Source organism: Mustelus asterias, chromosome 20, assembly GCF_964213995.1.
Source record: "Mustelus asterias chromosome 20, sMusAst1.hap1.1, whole genome shotgun sequence".
NCBI classification, from domain to species: domain Eukaryota; kingdom Metazoa; phylum Chordata; class Chondrichthyes; order Carcharhiniformes; family Triakidae; genus Mustelus; species Mustelus asterias.
Window position 1 is genome coordinate 80,530,450 of NC_135820.1, and position 20,998 is coordinate 80,551,447.

The following is a 20,998-nucleotide window of genomic DNA, read 5'->3' on the forward strand; positions in this document are numbered from 1 at the left end:
ATCAAGACATTGCCATGGGGAATGAACCAGAGAATTGCTGCCCCCAAACTTTTGTTGAGTTGAAAAAGGCACAATGTGTGGACAGGTTCTTTCTGTGTGTAAAGGACAGGGTCCTGTGTGTGGATATATGTTGCTTCTAGCACACTTTTGTGCGTGGACACAGAGCTAGGCTGATAATTTGAAATTGGTTTTTGGTGTAAATCTTAGCACAATCAGGATAGTTTAGCAAGCATTGTCCAATTGTAGAATGGCTACAATTTACCCAAGTAAACAGTCTTCAATATTCCATCAACCAGACAAAGCCTTGAATTATCAATTTTCCTCTGCGCTTCAAAAATCGGTTCCAGTGCAACTGCTGGACTTCAACTCAAGCCAAGCACATTTTCTTTCTAAATTCTTCAACCGGGACCTCATGTTGTAAAGCGGGTGAATGAGGGGCCACGGTGCACAGAGAGGACAACCTGCCACCCAATGTTTACCACCAGACCAATTTAGTCATCATTTACAAATCTTTTCTCATCTGACCACTAAGATCCTGAAGTCTCCAGCAACTGTTGGAGAAGGACCAACAAGAGTGATTTCACCTGACGAAGGGGCAAGCGCTCCGAAAGCTTGTGATTTCAAATAAAGCTGTTGGACCATAACCCGTGTGACCCGTCATCTTGATATTTAGGGCAGGAACCCTGAGGACAAGTTGTGCATTTGTCCTCAGCCATTGCAGCAGGTTTGACTCCCAAAGAAAAGGCCGCTCCAGAGAAATGTACCGGCTGCAGAAACCCGACCAAGTGAACTCTGAGCATGAGGGAGACGACTTACAGCATTCAGGAATCAGAGGGGGAGACTCCACTTTGGAAATTCATTCTCCTCAAAGCCCAATATGAATCTTTGCTCCCTCACAACAACAGTGGCCAGAACACAACCAAACAACAACAGATGGTGCTGGCAGTGCGATGCTGCCCATCCCCCAACCCCCAGCCCACTGACTCCAATTCTCCAAACTCTGGGAAGTTTTTTATCAATTCTCTCTGACTCGCCAGCTGTTCCAATAGCGAAGCAAAGCCATAAAGGCAGCTGCTGTTTGTTTAAAAGTTTTTATAGTTTAATGTACAAACAAATGGCACTGTACCTCCTGTTAACACGAGTCACTATGATTCATATATATTACCAGGTAAACCGGTCACCACTTCCCTGTCTGTGCACAACACGTTTCTATTTATTTTCTACTGATCTGAATAAAGTAAAAGCCAGATATACACGTTATAAGACAGATATATAAATGATGCTGTTTGTTCTACACCAGGACTAACCTTGGCTTGAGACTTGTCTCCACTTGTACAATGCATCAAAGGTTTATTGTCTGACAGGTGAGTCCGCTATGACCTCTGGCCTTAAACCCATGTACGATTGGCTCAGTTGATATCACTCTCACCTCTGATTCAGAAGGTCATGGGATCAAACCCACTCCAGAGATTTGAGACTGATATGTGCAGGTCAGTACTGAAGGACTGCTGCACTGTCATAGGGTCAGTACTGAGGGAGTGCTGCACTGTCATAGGGTCAGTACTGAGGGACTGCTGCACTGTCATAGGGTCAGTACTGAGGGAGTGCTGCACTGTCATAGGGTCAGTACTGAGAGAGTGCCGCACTGTCATAGGGTCAGTACTGAGGGAGTGCCGCACTGTCAGAGGGTCAGTACTGAGGGAGTGCTGCACTGTCATAGGGTCAGTACTGAGGGAGTGCTGCACTGTCAGAGGGTCAGTGCTGAGGGAGTGCCGCACTGTCAGAGGGTCAGTGCTGAGGGGGTGCCGCACTGTCAGAGGGTTAGTGCTGAGGGGGTGCCGCACTGTCAGAGGGTTAGTGCTGAGGGAGTGCCGCACTGTCAGAAGGTTAGTGCTGAGGGGGTGCCGCACTGTAAGAGGGTTAGTGCTGAGGGAGTGCCGCACTGTCAGAGGGTTAGTGCTGAGGGGGTGCTGCACTGTCAATGCTGAGGGAGTGCCACACTGTCAGAGGTGCCGTCATTCAAATAAGATTATTAAACTGAGGCCCCATTTGCAATCTGAGATGAACATAAAAGAACTCCAGGGCTCTTTTTGAAGAATATTGGGGAGTTATCTCCAGGGTCCAGGTCAATATTTATCCCTTACCCACATCACAAAAGAACAAATCATGTCATCATTATCACATTGCTGTGTGTGGGATCTTGCTGTGTGAAAGCTGGCTGCTATAGTTCCTACATTACAATAGTGCCTACACTTGAGGGGATTTTATTGGCTGAAAGTGCTTTGAGAATTCAGTGATTGTCAAAGGCACTATATAAATGTAAGTCTGAGATCTGATTGGTCTAACAGACCAGTCAGGAAACAGAAAAGCAGCACAGAGACCAATCAGCATTGGGTTAAACGCAGTCTGGGTGAAGCTAGGATTGGCACCGGGTGAAGCAAACACGAAGGATTTCAGCTGAAGCTGCGGCTTGCTGAGTGCAAGCTCTCAGTTTGATATTCCTTTACAGTGTATCAACAGTAACTTCATTCAGGAACATTTACCCACAACTGATTCCCACTATTTGAGAGTTTTACTTTTGCTTGCCGAGGTCCTGGATTTTCTGCTCTGGATTCCCATCATTTCCAGGAGTCATTCAACTATCTCCCACTGGTCCAATCAAGGGAGTGCAAACATCCCTGAGCAGAGAATTCAGGAGCAAAGCTACAGCCGGGAAGTACAATCAAACAGGAACATTCCTATATCGGAATCAAGTGAACTTTCTCCCATCCCTCAGCATCCCAGGTCAGGATCTACTTCCCCACTTCCTCTCCCATGGATTGAGAAATTGCATCCTCCTTGTCTAGGATCTCTCCATTCCTTTCCACCCAAGGATGTTATCAAGATATGAAGGGAATAGAGAGAAATGATATCTGCTGGGTGATAATAGTTAAATAAAATCACCAATCCTTCATCGGGGTTGTGCGGATATGTTGTGGGTTTGTTTGTTAATTCTGGGCACACTTGTATCTGCCTGTAAGCACCCTAGTAAGAAGTTTAACAACACCAGGTTAAAGTCCAACAGGTTTATTTGGTAGCAAAAGCCACACAAGCTTTCGGAGCAGAAACTGCTTTCTTACCTTCAGTTTTTTGCTTTACCTTCAGTTTCTGCTCCAAAAGCTTGTGTGGCTTTTGCTACCAAATAAACCTGTTGGACTTTAACCTGGTGTTGTTAAACTTCTTACTGTGTTTACCCCAGTCCAACGCCGGCATCTCCACATCATGTAAGCACCCTAACAGCAAACCCATTCCCCCGAACACCCAGTTCCCCAATCCTCGGCCTCTGCCATGGTCACCCCTAGGATCACCACAGGGAGCTTGCTGTCACCACTTCAGTGTCCGGAACAAGCTGCCAGAGGCAGTAGTAGAGGCGGGAACTCGCATTTACCCATCACATACGGGCCAAACGCGGGCAATTGGGACTAGTTTAATGGTAAAAACTGGGTGGCACGGACAAGTTGGGCCGAAGGGCCTGTTTCTATGCTGTAAAGCTCTATGACTCTATCTAAATACATAAAGCACCTTCTCGACCAGCACATAGATTACAGGCACACAGGCTGTGTCCAGGAGTCAGACACTGCTTTATCCTCGAATATTGACCTCTCTGTTGCTGATGGCCCTCAGTTGCCTTCCCTCTGCCAGAGTGCAATGGGACCATCTCTGCCCTCCATCCCCTCACCCGCCCCACCCACCCCCCCCATCACCCTCAGCTGGGGTCAGCTGACTCAACCCCGAATCCATCCTCCTGATCTCTTGTGCCTGGTTTTTGTACAGTTTATGATCTGAGCCATGCGCGTGTCGCAAACCCAAGAACTGAACAAAGTGCGCCAAATATTTACCAGTTATTTCTGTTATTGCTTACGCATCCTATTTGCCAGGTAAACATTCAAATGGATGCATGCAGATCTGACAGAACTAAGAGGTTCCTCTCTTTAATAAAAACAAAATACTGCAAATGCTGGAGAGCTGAAATCATAGAATCCTACAGTGCAGAAAGAGGCCATTCGGCCCATCAAGTCTGCACCAACCACAATCCCACCCAGGCCCTATCCCCATATCCCTACATATTTTACCCACTAATCCCTCTAACCTATGCATCCCGGGACACTAAGGGGCAATTTAGAATGGCCAATCAACCTAGCCCGCACATCTTTGGATTGTGGAAGGAAACTGGAGGACCCAGAGGAAACCCACGCAGACACAGGGAGAACGTGCAAACACTGACAGTGACCCAAGCCGAGAATTGAACCTGGGTTCCTGGTGCTGTGAGGCAGCAGTTCTAACCACTGTGCCACCGTGCCGCCCCATGGAAGGGATGAAGCCATAGAGGGATTTGAAAACAAGGATGAGAATATTAAAATCAAGGTGTTTTTTGACCAGGAACCAATGTAATCACAGGGGTGATTGGGGGAATGGGACTTGGGGTGGAATTTCACAGTTCTGTTGTGGTGGGGCTGTCAAACGCAATGAACCGTTCAAAACTCCACTGGCTTTGGTGAGGAGGGAGGATCTAACCAATGGGATTGACGGTGAAATTCTGCTCTTGTTGCGAGTGAAGATATGGGCAGCAGTTTTGGATGACCTCAAGTTTACAAATGTTGCTTCCGTTAAATTCAGTTGGATGGAGAACACATCACGTTTGCCAAATAGTAGATGACACTCATCATCAGGTTCTCATTTCTATGCTTAATGTTCAGACAATGTCAAAGGTTGACCATCACTGAGTTTTAGACTGGAAGTCTGCTTTTCCAACTGTGCCTTTGTTTAATATTGTGAAAGTCAACAGTGATTCAGAATCCCAGCAAAATTCCCTCAGCAACAATATAAACATCATGACTTGAACGCTGATCCCACCTGCCCTGTCCTGGTTTTGCCTTCTGTCTGGCTTCTAACTTGGGAAAATCTGTCAGCCTTAATGTCGGGCTTTGGTTTGTCGGTTCTGACACCCTGGAATTAGACTCCAAAGGCTCTTAATATTGGACAATGCTGCATTGGAGTTAGAGGTCTGACATGTTGCCCTTTTCTCCAACACGTTTGCCCAAATGGCCTGAACTTTGCTATTTTTCATCCAGATGTCTATCACAAAGAGATTTTGAGTTGGAGAATGTGAAGTTGGAATGGTGTTGGCTAGCACGAGGGGACATAGCTTTAAATTGAGGGGTGAGAGATATAGGACAGATGTTAGAGGTAGGTTCTTTACTCAGAGAGTAGTAAGGGCGTGGAATGCCCTGCCTGTAGCAGTGGTGGACTCGTCAACGTTGAGAGCGTTTAAGTGGTTATTGGATAAACATATGGATGATATTGGAATAGTGTAGATTAGAGGGGCTTTAGATTGGTACCACTGGTTGGCGCAACATCGAGGGCCGAAGGGCCTGTACTGCGCTGTAATGTTCTATGTTCTATGAGAGTTGCTCATTGGACTTGAATCAGGACTTGGTTGCTGAGTTGGAATCAGGTGATACCAGTGGCTGTGGAGATGTTTGCAGTTCAGACAGTTCCACAGTTCTGTCCAGGCCAAAGAATGGAGAGATGGGCAGCTCGAGTGTGAAGAAAGCCACAGGATGGGAGGGAAGCGACTGCCTGAGACACCTGGGAGATCAGATCCATTTCACTGAGCAAACAGTTTGATGCTGCAAACTCTCCATTGATCGATCAATGAGATTAGTTTCTGCTGAAGGTCACTCTTTGTAAGTGTTTCTGAGAGGATGATGGCACATATCTTCAAATGAGATTTTCTTTGAGGGTTTTAGAGAGTGTACAATGGTTGAGACATTGCTCAGAAACTTATGATTGAAAGGTTGAAATCATTTGGAAAAGTAAAGTGGAACTTTCAGCAAGTGCTTGAAAATATAACAAAGAAAATGTCAGTCACCATCAAATGATGCATTCACCATGGCAACACCTCTACCAATCAGAGTCCACTTGCCAACCAATCAGCACTCTCTTCTCATGCAGTACAAATTGTTGTTATATTTGTATTTCTGCAGAGTGACCTCCTGAGTACAAGATGAAAAGCTTCGACATGCCCCTTTTTTCTGCAATACTCAAATTCTGCACAACCAAACAACCACCAGGAAATAGTTATTCATCCCATTTAGATTCTGCTTTCCACACTCAACCTCTCTGGTTTGGAATCTCTCCAGCCTCCCTCTATTTTATTTAATCTTATACTTACTGATTCTCGAAAACATTTTCTTTTACATTCTTCCCAAGTTTCAATGTCATTCAATAACTCTCTCCCTCTGCCGCAGCCCTTTGAATCAGCTCACTGGCTCCTAACCACTGATACAACATTTTCCTGAACCCCTTGCATGCCTATTTCAATCTCAGTGGCAGCGTGCATTATAAGCCTAGTTTTCTTAACATCAACAGGAGGGTAGATTGAACTCGGAATTCCGTGTGCTGAGCTGCACTGCATCTGCACCGTTGCGTGATGAGGTACAATCGCTGATGGTGCAACGAATCTACCAGAGTTTCCTCAGTTAGTTCAGTGTAACCTGTACAATGCCCATACAGCATCTCTCTTATACATTCATCATTTTCCTCAGGTAGTTCCTCCACCACATTCCTGCCCTTCAGATGGCAATGTTCTCCCGGGATTCCCTTCTCACTCTCAAGTTTTGAAACTTGCTCCACTTGCTATTTGATCATTTTTGCCAGCGTGATGATATTTCCAGGATGAATTTTGTCAGCGTCATAACACTGGATTTACCCAACATTTCTGGCTGGGGCAGAATGTTTCGACTGGGTAAAGAGGATTAATCTTCATCATTTGCTTCCAATGTTTGATCGAGTTGGGGAACGAGGCACGGTTGAAATCCTGCCTGTATCCTCAGCCACAGACCTTCTTTATAGAATAGTCATCGACTGATTTTCCTGCCTCAGATCTCTCTCTTGATCAGGAGGAGGCCCAGAGCGATAAACATGTGTTCACACGCTGGTCTCACCCAAGCGACATCAAAATGATTCGACTCATTCATGTCTTGTTGAACAAAGGGAAGCTGATCGCTGACTGATCTGGTTGTGCCGTTCACAGGCTGTTCAATAGAACTCAGCTGTGTAGAACTGTTAGTTCAGATGAAGCTTTAAACCAAGGCCCTGACTGCCCCCTCCACCGGACGGAAAAGGCATCCTGGCCACTTGCTGGAAGGAAAGCAGGAAGGGTCTTCCCAATGTCCTGACAAAATATATATCTCTCGACCAATATGATTAAAGCAGAGTAACTGGTCACTGTCCTGTTGGTGTTTGTGGGATCATGCTGTGCACAGTTTGGCTGTTGTGTTTCCTGTATGTTATTTTGTTTAACTGGGTGTAAAGCCCATTGGCACATCATGTGATCATGAAAAGCATTTTCTAAGTGCAATTTCTATCCTCCTTCTTTCTGAATAGTTTTTATTTCCAGATTTCAACGTAAATTTTCAGCCCCTCCCACAGGTGGGATCTTGTGTCCCGCTGAAGTCACAGGAGGGCAGGGTTTTATGCGCCACCCTCTCTCCCCTCCCCCTCCCCCGCCACCTGTGGCATGTTTTGCCATGGCGGAGGCAGCCTGCCATTGGTCAGCAGTGGGATCCCGCAGCCTGCCATTGGTCAGCAGTGGGATCCTCTGGTCCTGTCACTGTTAACAGGCTTCCCGTTGTGAGGATGCTCCCTCCACTGGGAAACCCGGAGCTGGAGTTCGCTGGCAGGAATGGCCGGAATCTTGAATGGCTCGTCACATCTTCCAATCCCACCCCTGACACGATGGGGCCAGAAAATTCCACCCATAAACTCTCATCAAGATCAGATATTTGAAATATGTTTGTGGCATAAAATTAAAGATTAAAGTTTAAACTTTATTAGTTTCACAAGTAGGCTTACATTAACACTGCAATGAAGTTACTGTGAAAATCCCCTAGTCACCACACTCCGCGCCTGTTTGGGCACATTGAGGAAGAATTTAGCATGGCTAATGCACCTAACCAGCACGCCTTTTGGACTGTGAGAGGAAAACCCACGCAGACACGGGGAGAATGTGCAAACTCAGCACAGACAGTGACCCAAGCCGGGAAGCGAACCTGGGTCCCTGACGCTGTGAGGCAGCAGTGCTAACCACTGTGCCACTGTTGGACCAATTGAGATGGAATTCTCGCCCCGGAACATCCCCGTTTTATTAACTGAAAATGGCAGGACAGAAGGAAGAGGTCTGAGGTCTGAGGAAATTGATTCCGACCCATTTCCTCGCAGTCATTCCCTTGGAGTATCGGGATTCTCCTCATTGTTAAAGGTGTTTAATAAACGTAAGTTCGAGTTAGTTTTTCAACTGGCATTTTGAGGCCAAAGTCTTTGGTATCGAAGAGAATAGAAAGAGTGAGTAGAATGTGTTCTACTTCCCCCTGCTTTCAGCTGCTGGGTCTGTGGCTCAGTGACTGCTAAAACAGCTCCTGTTTCCTTCTGATCCGAGAGAGAATGTCATTTGTAAGAAATTACGGTAAACTATTTATCTCTTTTATGAAAATCAAACAACAAAATGTGTTGTCTTAAATGTTGACGAGTTGTGCTCATTTGAGAAGGTGTCAAACAGTTTAAAACTCAAAGCATTCGACTCGAGGACAAGATAGGAGGCTGAAAACTACAAACTTTAAAATGGGACTCAGAGTAACACAGTACAGTGATGAAAGAAACCAGGCTTCTCGCCAGGTTAACAACAATCTGGTAACAGTCACTTGGCGGTTGAATATTACTCAAAATAGAGTCATGTTGCTGAAGATTTTCATCTTGCACTCATCAGAACAAACACATGAATATCAAATTTCAAATAATCACAACAATCTATACTACATTAAAAAAAAGATGCTGATTGGTTGGCAAGTCGACCTTGATTGGTTGAAGTGTTGCTATGGAGAAAGCAATAGGGAACTATGGATTCCCCAAGCTCCCGGGTAACTCAAAAAAGGCACAAGGATTGAACATATTCCTTTCGTTTCTAGAGATTGGATTCCCTGTATGGATGAGTGTCACTTCTACCAAGCCTAAATAGACCACATTATGAACACCTCTGATTATCTTACATTGGCTGTTGGTGTTGTTATTAACGCACTCAGAATTGTTCAGCAAGTGCTTCCCAATTGGGGAATTACATCTAACAGTACTCGTTTACATTTGCTAAGAGTGTTCATGCATTCCGACACAGGGAGCTGTTCAATCTGCACACGTTTTTAATTATCTAGGAGCTTGTGAAGCCTTTCGTTCCCCATTACTTTCTCCATGGCAATAATTTGGCCAATCAGCGTCACCTTGCCAACCAGTCAGCACCCTTTTCTCCAAATTACCAAGTTTCAATCCCACTGTGGCTGCCTAACTCAGGCTGTCTCCCACTTCAGGTGCGAATACTTAGAATGAGACTTGGATGAATCAACATTGCGTGACGTGCTATCTCTGGAACAGGCTGGACAATTTTCTGCCTAATTTACACTACAGATTTAAATAATGTTACCCAAGAAGGAGTAAAATTGCTGGTTTCTGAGTGAAAGCAAATCACTTAACTTCCAAATAATGTCACTGAAATACTACAATCTCGAATTATCGACTGCCTGTCTTTGTGAATGTGCCACCTGTAGGCAGAAAGTACAACATGTAATCCACTCTGGCACACTGGCATAACGGCACCGTAAGAAATATAACACAAGTATATTTGTTTTTTCAAGTTTTCCATTCAAACAGGTGCATATGCAATCTATCTGCTCTGAGGCTGGGACATCCTGGTTTGTGTTAGAAATTTCCTTCCTACTGTTAGTGTGTGATCTATCAGGCTGTTAATCTATGTGAGTTTATCCTTCCGTTACTCCACACTACCGTTGGGAGCTGCAGTCAGTGTAGTGTCAGGGTAGAGTGGCGGGAACTTTACTCTGCTTTGTGTCTGACTGAATGTTGACACATAGGGAGTGACTGATCATCATTGTGAGTGATCAATGTCCACACTGGGTGGCCACAATGGAAGTGACTCCACTCTCCAACACCAACAGCTCTCACCGTGATATCCGCAGAAAATGTCGCCTGGATACCAATGGAGATGATATCTCATGAAGCTGGCAGTGTTTCTAGCGATTGGTAATAGCAAACTGTTGTGTCACCCCTATAGGCCCCCCAGCCTCTGTAAGAGGTTGTGGATATTGTGCATGGCTTGGACTGTTGCAGCAGGGAGTCAGCACTGGTGCTGTTGCCTGCTCTGGCACCTTACCAGGGCACTGGGCCTAGTCAGGGTTAGCCTCAAAACCAGAAGCACTCGGGAGGGTTTCCAGGTGCTTCAGCGACAGGATGAGCAAGTTAAATATTGCTGGTAAAATAATGACCGCAGTTCCACTCAGCACCTCAAAAACAGCTGTCGACAATCAGTTTCAACGATCCTGTACAGCCAGACAACACTTCCATTAACCCTTGAGAAACTGAAATCCCTGCCAATGAGGTTTAACTGTGCAATTCCTTTCCTGATGCCAATGTCAACCTTTGTTTAAATTAATTCTCCTACGTTGCATCGCTGTCGAGGTTGACATTTATGATCCTTTCTCAGCTGTGGACAGGAGTCACATATAGAACATAGAACAGTACAGCACAGAACAGGCCCTTCGGCCCACGATGTTGTGCCGAGCTTTATCTGAAACCAAGATCAAGCTATCCCACTCCCTATCATCCTGGTGTGCTCCATGTGCCTATCCAATAACCGCTTAAATGTTTCTAAAGTGTCTGACTCCACTATCACTGCAGGCAGTCCATTCCACACCCCAACCACTCTCTGCGTAAAGAACCTACCTCTGATATCCTCCCTATATCTCCCACCACGAACCCTATAGTTATGTCCCCTTGTAATAGCTCCATCCACCCGAGGAAATAGTCTTTGAACGTTCACTCTATCTATCCCCTTCATCATTTTATAAACCTCTATTAAGTCTCCCCTCAGCCTCCTCCGCTCCAGAGAGAACAGCCCTAGCTCCCTCAACCTTTCCTCATAAGATCTACCCTCCAAACCAGGCAGCATCCTGGTAAATCTCCTCTGCACTCTTTCCAGCGCTTCCACATCCTTCTTATAGTGAGGTGACCAGAACTGCACACAATATTCCAAATGTGGTCTCACCAAGGTCCTGTACAGTTGCAGCATAACCCCACGGCTCTTAAACTCCAACCCCCTGTTAATAAAAGCTAACACACTATAGGCCTTCTTCACAGCTCTATCCACTTGAGTGGCAACCTTCAGAGATCTGTGGATATGGACCCCAAGATCTCTCTGTTCCTCCACAGTCTTCAGAACCCTACCTTTGACCCTGTAATCCACATTTAAATTAGTCCTACCAAAATGAATCACCTCACATTTATCAGGGTTAAACTCCATTTGCCATTTTTCAGCCCAGCTTTGCATCCTATCTATGTCTCTTTGCAGCCTACAACAGCCTTCCACCTCATCCACTACTCCACCAATCTTGGTGTCATCAGCAAATTTACTGATCCACCCTTCAGCCCCCTCCTCTAAGTCATTAATAAAAATCACAAAGAGCAGAGGACCAAGCACTGATCCCTGCGGCACACCGCTAGCAACCTGCCTCCAATCCGAAAATTTTCCATCCACCACCACCCTCTGTCTTCGATCAGACAGCCAGTTACCTATCCAATCGGCCAACTTTCCCTCTATCCCACACCTCCTCACTTTCATCATAAGCCGACCATGAGGGACCTTATCAAACGCCTTACTAAAATCCATGTATATGACATCAACTGCCCTACCTTCATCAACACACTTAGTTACCGACTTGCCCTTCACGAATCCGCGCTGACTATCCCGGATTAATCCGCATATTTCTAAATGGTCATAAATCCCATCCCTAAGGACCTTTTCCATCAATTTACCAACCACCGAAGGAAGACTAACCGGTCTATAATTACCAGGGTCATTTCTATTCCCTTTCTTAAACAGAGGAACAACATTCGCCATTCTCCAGTCCTCTGGCACCATCCCCGTGGACAGCGAGGACCCAAAGATCAAAGCCAAAGGCTCTGCAATCTCATCCCTTGCCTCCCAAAGAATCCTAGGATATATTTCATCAGGCCCAGGGGACTTATCGACCTTCAGTTTATTCAAAACTGCCAGGACATCCTCCCTCCGAACATCTATTTCCCCACCCTATTAGCCTGTAACACCTTCTCTTCCTCAAAAACATGGCCCCTCTCCTTGGTGAACACTGAAGAAAAGTATTCATTCATCACCTCGCCTATCTCTACTGACTCCATACACAAGTTCCCACTACTGTCCTTGACCGGCCCTAACCTCACCCTGGTCATTCTTTTATTCCTCACATAAGAGGCCCAGGTTAGGTCAGAATCCTTCCCCTCAAGGACATAAAGTAAAAGTAAAGTTTATTTATTAGTCACAAGTAGGTTTACATTAACACTGCAATGAAGTTACTGTGAAAATCCTCTAGTCGCCACACTCCTGCGCCTGTTCGAGTAAACAGAGAGAGAATTTAGCACGGCCAATCCACGTCTTTCGGACTGTGGAAGGAAACCGGAGCACCCGGAGGAAACCCACACAGACATGGGGAGAACTGCAGACTCCACACAGACAGTGACCCAAGCCGGGAATCGAACCCGGGTCCCTGGTGCTGTGAGGCAGCTGTGCTAACCACTGTGCCACCGTGCTGCCCCGGGTCCCTGGCGCTGTGAGGCAGCAGTGCTAACCACTGTGCCACCGTGCCGCCCCGGGTCCCTGGCGCTGTGAGGCAGCAGTGCTAACCACTGTGCCACCGTGCTCCACCCCGGGTCCCTGGCGCTGTGAGGCAGCAGTGCTAACCACTGTGCCACCGTGCCGCCCCATTAATGCACCAGTTTCTACGATAATTCAACAGCTTCATGGTCAGTGTCTGTGAGATCGGTTTTCAATTTGTATTCAGAATCACAGAATCTTTGCAATGCAGAAGAAGACTATTCAGCCCATCGAGTCTGTACTGTCTCTCTGAAAGAGCATTCTACCTAGTTTCAACCCCTACAGAATCAAAGAATCAAGTGTCAGTGTTGGGATTTGAACTCATGTTCTCTGTGTTACCAATGTGTTAATATAATTGCTATCCTACATTATTGAGTCACATAATGTCCAATTGTAGCTAGTCTTTAAGCTTGTTGGAATACACTGTGCTGTTCCATTTACCCTCGTCCAACGCTGGCATCTCCACATCATGACTGTTCCATTTGTCCATTCTGCCAATAAGTCTCTTCCTCTAACAGAACTCTCTGTGGTCCGTGTGAGTGCGGTCATATCCCTGCTTACACTTATTCACATCATGTGGTAGATTTCACACCACCCAGAGCAGAATACATTTAGCCATTTATACACAGAATACCAACCAAAAAGGCACAAGCCACATTCTGTTTCTTAATTTTATTTGTTCTTCTCTCCTGTCCTGATGTTTTTCTGGGACACAGTCAGACAGGCACCAACTGCCCGCTGGTATCTTGCCCGTGGAACCACTCTTTAGATGAGCATCAGGAACCATTCAGCCACCACAGTCGAGTCTAATCCTGCCCTCAGCTGATGTCTCCAGGATCCCATGTTCTGACAGGAGTCAATGGAAAATCACAAGGAGTGGAAACGATGGCTGATTTCTCCCTGATGTGGAGATGCCGGCGTTGGACTGGGGTAAACACAGTAAGGAGTCTAACAACACCAGGTTAAAGTCCAACAGCTTTATTTAACGCCATGTTTGCTACCAAATAAACCTGTTGGACTTTAACCTGGTGTTGTTAGACTCCTTACTGTGATTTCTCCCTGACCAGTGACTCTGCCTCAGCTAAGGGCAGCTCACTCCACAGATTACAAATCAAACCCACAGCTTTCCTGCTGCTTACAGCTCAGAATTCACGTCAATCATTTACTGAGCTGCCAGTAAAACACAACTCACGACAATCAGAAGATCCACATTTCTGTCTGGGGGAGGTGTGAGGAGACCAGCAGTGTGGAAATCACCTGTTTGCAGCAAGGAAACAGCAAGATCAGTGAGATTCATATCAAGGCTGGGGCCGACAAGCGGCAGTAACATTAACGCCAAGTGCCAGACAATGACCATCTCCAACAAGAGAGAATCTAACCATCTCCTCTTGACATTCAATGGCATTGCCATCGCCGAATCCCCATTATCAACATCCTGGATGTTACAATTGGCCAGAAACTGAACTGGACTCGCCATATAAATACCGTGGCTGCCAGAGCAGGTCAGAGGCTGGGAATTCTGTGGTCAGTAACTCACCTCCTGACTCCCTGCATCTATAAGCCACAAGTCAGGAGTGCAAACATAGGAATTAGAGGGAGGAGGCGAACATTTGGCCCCTCGAACTTATTCTGCCATTCAATAAGATTGTGGCTGATCTGATTGTGGCCTCAACTCCACATTCCTGCCTCTCCCCAATAACCTTTGACTCCCTTGTTAGTCAAGAATCTATATGCCTCAAAAATATTCACTGACCCTGCCCAACACTCTCAACATCCTTCCCGCATCCACCTCATCAAGTCCCCTCAGGAACTTTGATGTTTCAATAAGATCACTTATCATTCTTCTAAACTCCAATGGATACAGGCCCAGCCTATCCCAGCCTATCCATATCCCTTGTAGGGTAACCCCTCCCGTGTGTGATGGATCACTCTCCAGTTGCCTGGACGAGTGCAGCTACATTAACACTCAAGAAGCTCAACACCATCCAGGACAAAGCAGCCCACATGACTGGCATCCCATCCACCACCTTCACCATTCACTCCCTCCACCACTGATGCACAGTGGCAGCGTGTGTACCATCTACATGATGCACTGCAGCAACTCACCAAGCTCCTGAGACAGCACCTTCCAAACCCACAACCTCCACCACTTAGAAAGCAGTTGATGCAGGGGAACAGCAGCACCTGCAAGTTCCCCCATCAAACCACTCATCACCCTTACTTGGTGCATATCAAGAGTGTAACACATCTAGCAATTGTGTGTCTTCAGAGCCCCAGTTACTGTATGTCTAATGTACTTTTGCAGACATGGTGTGAAAGTGGTGCCAATTGCCTGATGGGCGGTTACAGGAAATCAGAGATTAAAATTGACTGGGCTGTGCTTCCATTCGAGACGTCTTGATGCAGCAGCCACTGGGTAAGGTGAGCGGGCGCCAGAGAATGTGGAATTACTCATTAACTTCCACAAAACACTGGTTACGTCTCAGCTAGAATATGGTGTCCAATTCTGGGTGCCGCACCTTTGGAAGGATGACAAGGCCTTGGAGAGGTTGCAGAGGTGGTTTACTAGAACGTTATCAGAGATGAGGGACTTTGGCTGAATGGAGAGACTGGAAAAGCCAGGATTGTTCTTGTTAAAAAATAGGAAATACTGCAGAGATGTTCAAAACCATGACTCATGAAGCGGGAACTAGTTACTGTGAGAGAGAAAGTAATGTGTATGTAGATGGGTTAAGATGTTGAAGGGTGGGAGGAGGTTCATGTGGAACATAAACAGCAGCATAGATCAGATGGGCCGAATGGCCTGTTTCTGTGCTGTAAATACAGCTTGTTAAAGGTCAGCATCTTTGGGAGGAGAGGAAAAGAAGGAAAACAGAAAATCAGGAGATAGCTTTATGACAGATTGTCCAATCACACTCTGGAACTGATGTGAAAGCGAATTATTCTGTTTAATGTTTGCAGAATGACCCAGACAATGACCTCTACAGTACATAATACCTCAAAGATGATGTATCATTAACCCACCCAGAGCGCCTGCAACCATCAGTAAGAATAGCTTGTGTTAACTCAGAGGAAGATTCTGACAAACAATCTCTCAGCAGCCAATAAATGAAGCACTAATTTCATTTTCCTCTTCCCCCTTGCCAAAGTGTTTCACTCAGAGTGTGCTATCTGTTTTCACTAATAGCGGTAGCGCAGGTCCCCACAATGACATTTAGAAAATTCCCCACAATGTTTTGTTGACGAGTTGCCATTTTATTGCCCAGCGAGAAGGTAATTCATAATTAATATAATTACATACACCACAGTGAGAGGACAAAAGATTTTTATGTCAAAACATTAACTAAGTCCATGGAATAAAATGCTTTGCGTGTGCAGCGAGGGATTAAAATAATTCTCTCAGACATTTATAGCAAAGAAGACAAGCGTACAGCAAAGGGTCGAGATTGGAGCAATTTCCTACCAATGAAACTATGGCAGAAAATTTCTTGGAAATGGGGAGGGAATGAGAAAGATACCGAAGATGAACAAGGGTTCTGCCGGCCTGCAGAGTGTCCCAGTGTCAATACATTCGCCGCAAAACTGATCTACCAATTTAGCACTTTTTACAATTTCTGTTTGCAAAACACCCCATAATTACTGTGGACCCCCTGTAAATACTGACACACTCCCTGGGACCCCCCTGTCAATACTGACACACTCCCTGGGGACCCCTTGTAAATACTGACACACTCCCTGGGACCCCCCTGTAAATACTGACACACTCCCTGGGACCCCCCTGTCAATACTGACACACTCCCTGGGGACCCCCTGTAAATACTGACACACTCCCCGGGGACCCCCTGTAAATACTGACACACTTCCCGTGACCCCCTGTAAATACTGACACACTCCCCTGGGAACCTCCTGTAAATACGGACACACTCCCTTGGGAACCTCCTGTAAATACGGACACACTCCCCTGGGAACCTCCTGTAAATACGGACACACTCCCCTGGGAACCTCCTGTAAATACGGACACACTCCCCGGGGACCCCCTGTAAATACTGACACTCCCCCGTGGACCCCCTGTAAATACTGTCACACTCCCCAGGGAGAACCCCTGTAAATACTGACACACTGCCCGGGGACTTCCTGTAAATACTGACACACTTCCCGTGACCCCCCCTGTAATTACTGACACACTCCCCAAGGGGACCCCCTGTAAATACTGACACACTCCCCAGGACCCCCTGTAATTACTGACACACTCCCCAGGGGGACCCCCTGTAAATACTGACACACTCCCCAGGACCCCCTGTAAATATTGACACACTCCCCAGGACCACCTGTAAACACTGACACACTCCCCAGGACACCCTGTAAATACTGACACTCCCCCGTGGACCCCCTGTAAATACTGACACACTCCCCAGGGACCTCCTGTAAATATTGACACAATCCCTGGGGATTCCCTGTAAATACTGACACACTCCCCGGGGACTTCCTGTAAATACTGACACACTCCCCAGGGACCTCCTGTAAATATTGACACAATCCCTGGGGATCCCCTGTAAATACTGACACACTCCCCCAGGAACCCCTGTAAATACTGACACACTCCCCCAGGAACCCCTGTAAATACTGACACACTCCCCCAGGAACCCCCTGTAAATACTGACACACTCCCCGGGGATCCCCGGAAATACTGACACACTCCCCGGGGACCCCCTGTAAATACTGACACACTTCCCGTGAACCCCCCTGTAAATACTGACAAACTCCCCGGGACACTCTGTAAATACTGACACACTCCCCGGGGACCCCCTCTAAAAACTGTCATATTCCCCGGGACCCCCTGTAAATACGGACACACTCTGCAGGGACTTCCTGTAAATACTGACACACTCTCCGGGGAAACCCTGTAAATAGTGGCACACTCCCCGGGGGACCCCCTGTAAATACTGACACACTCCCTGGGGACCCCCTGTAAATACTGACACACTCCCCAGGGACCCCCTGTAAATACTGACACACTCCCTGGGGACCCCTGTAAATACTGACACACTGCCCGGGGACCCCCTGTAAATACTGACACACTCCCTGGGGACCCCTGTAAATACTGACACACTTCCCGTGAACCCCCCTGTAATTACTGACACACTCCCCCGGGGACCCCCTGCAAATACTGACGCACTCCCCGGGGACCCCCTGTAAATACTGACACACTCCCTGGGGACCCCCTGTAAATACTGACACACTGCCCGGGGACCTCCTGTAAATACTGACACACTTCCCGTGAACCCCCCTGTAAATACTGACACACTCCCTGGGGACCCCCTGTAAATACTGACACACTGCCCGGGGACTTCCTGTAAATACTGACACACTCCCCAGGGACCCCCTGTAAATACTGACACACTCCCTGGGGACCCCCTGTAAATACTGACACACTCCCCGTGAACCCCCTGTAAATACTGACACACTCCCCTGGGAACCCCCTGTAAATACTGACCCACTCCCCTGGGAACCCCCTGTAAATACTGACACACTCCCCTGGGAACCCCCTGTAAATACTGACACACTCCCCTGGGAACCCCCTGTAAATACTGACACACTCCCCTGGGAACCCCCTGTAAATACTGACACACTGCCCGGGGACTTCGTGTAAATACTGACACACTCCCCAGAGACCACCAGCACCTCCCGTGGTGCTGAGTGTGATTATTTCCCTCCTTCTGCCCCGTCAGTGCCCCCAGTTGAAATCTCTCCAGCCAACACAGTGCCAGGATCCAATCCGAAGCTTCCCAGCCCTGGATTGCAGTATGCAACATTCTGTTCCACTCACCCCGACAGGAAAAGCAAACAGACGTTGATTTGTGTTGTCCACAAACTAAATGTCATTGCATGAATTTACGAGAGAGGTTGATTGATTTTTGGAAGTTTAAGTTGTGATGGAAGATCAGCCATAGAAACATAGAAACATAGAAGATAAGAACAGGAGGAGGCCATTCGGCCCTTCGAGCCTGCTCCGCCATTCATCACGATCATGGCTGATCATCCAACTCAACAGCCTAATCCTGCTTTCTCCCCATAACCTTTGATCCCATTCACCCGAAGTGCTATATCCAGCCGCCTCTTGAATACATTCAATGTTTTGGCATCAACTACTTCCTGTGGTAATGAATTCCACAGGTTCACCACTCTCTGGGTGAAGAAATGTCTCCTCACTTCCATCCTAAATGTCTACCCCGAATCCTCAGACTGTGACCCCTGGTTCTGGACTCCCCCATCATCGGGAACATCCTCCCTGCATCTACCCTGTCTAGTCCTGTTAGAATTTTATAAGTGATGCACCTCAATGAGCACCCGGAAACAAGGCTTTAGAACTGAAGGCTTTAATACATTAACAATGAAACTACTAACACAAATTCACCCGTTCAGACTGAAGGGGTCCTGCCGGAGCAGGGGGTCTTATACCCTGCCACCGGAGGCGGGACCCCACTGGAGTGTGCCATGATAACACTTAGGACAGGTAAACACCCTAACCCAACAACATAGTACAACCCCCATAACAACAACACCCTAGCCCAACAGTAACACAATAACAACCCCAGTGGTGATGGATTCACCACATTCACCCCTCCTTTAGGAACCAAAGGTGGCGGGGTGGATGAAAACAGACAATGACAAAAAAAATAACAGGATTCACAAGTCCAGACGGTCTGGAGGACCACACCGACGCTGCGATCTTCTCAACACCGGTTGCGAAACCGGAGCAGGTGCTTGCGGTGGCTCTCTCAAAACAACATCTGGCTGTCCCCTCAAAGACTCCCGGGCCGGCCGGCCCTGATGAGGCGATGGTGTAGGGGATCCTGGAACGTTTGGTGGTGGTGGTGGTGGTGATGATGGTGGCGCCGATCTCCGAGTCTCAGGCAAGCTGTGCATGGGAGTAAAAGTGTTATGCACTGGTCCCGGTGCTGACCGCGCCACGTCTGGGGAAGTAATGAGGAGTAGTGGATCTGTGACTGGGGGAATAGGAGCGACAGGAGTTGCTACGTCCCCTGCGGGCGCCAGGTCTCTAATGGAGACAGTGTCCTCTCGCCCGTCAGGATATGCCACATAGGCATACTGAGGGTTGGCGTGGAGGAGTTGGACCGGTTCGACCAAGGGGTCGGACTTGCGAGCCCTCACATGGCGCCGCAGAAGGACGGGTCCTGGGTACGTCAACCAGGCTGGCAATGAGGTCCCCGAGGACGACTTCCGAGGGAATGAGAACATCCTCTCGTGGGGAGTAGCATTGGTTGCCGTACACAGGAGGGAGCGGATAGAATGGAGCGCAGTTGGAAGGACCTCCTGCCACCGGGAGACTGGAAGGCCCTTGGATTTCAGTGCCAGTAGGACAGCCTTCCAGACTGTAGCATTCTCCCTTTCCACCTGTCCGTTACCCCTAGGGTTGTAGCTCGTGGTTCTACTAGAGGCAATCCCGAATGAGAGCAGGAATTGCCTCAAGTCGTTGCTCATGAACGACGAGCCCCTGTCGCTATGAATATAGCAGGGGTACCCGAACAGGGTAAAAAGCTCACTGAATGCCTTGATGACGGTGGCAGTCGACGTGTCCGCACAGGGGAAAACAAACGGAAACCGGGAAAATTCGTCTATTATGTTAAGAAAATAGACATTCCGATCCGTTGAGGGAAGGGGGCCCTTAAAATCTACACTCAGCCTCTCAAAAGGGCGAGTGGCCTTGACCAAATGTGCCCGGTCTGGTCGATAAAAGTGTGGTTTGCATTCTGCGCAAATCCGACAACTTCTAGTAACTGACCTGACCTCCTCCACCGAGTAGGGTAGGTTGCGGGCTTTTATGAAGTGGTAGAGTCTGGTGACTCCAGGATGACACAGATCATTGTGGAGAGCCTTCAAGCGGTCCTCCTGCATGATGGCGCATGTTCCGCGCGAGAGGGCATCCGAGGGCTCATTGAGCTTCCCTGGACGATACATAATATCGTAATTATAGGTGGAGAGCTCAATTCTCCACCGCAAGATCTTATCGTTCTTGATCTTGCCCCTCTGCGTGTTACTGAACATAAACGCCACGGATCGTTGATCCGTGATCAGGGTGAACCGCTTACCTGCCAGGTAATGGCGCCAGTGTCTGACTGCCTCCACAATGGCCTGAGCCTCCTTTTCCACCGCTGAGTGCCGAATCTCTGGGCCTTGAAGGGTGCGGGAAAAAAACGCGACGGGCCTGCC

General features: G+C 47.5%; 1 protein-coding gene across 3 annotated transcripts in view; it reads right to left on the reverse strand.

The window, feature by feature from the left end:
• The window catches only part of tox2 (TOX high mobility group box family member 2), a 186,593-nt gene that overhangs the window by 147,976 nt on the left and 17,619 nt on the right, over positions 1–20,998 (reverse strand). The window lies entirely within an intron of this gene.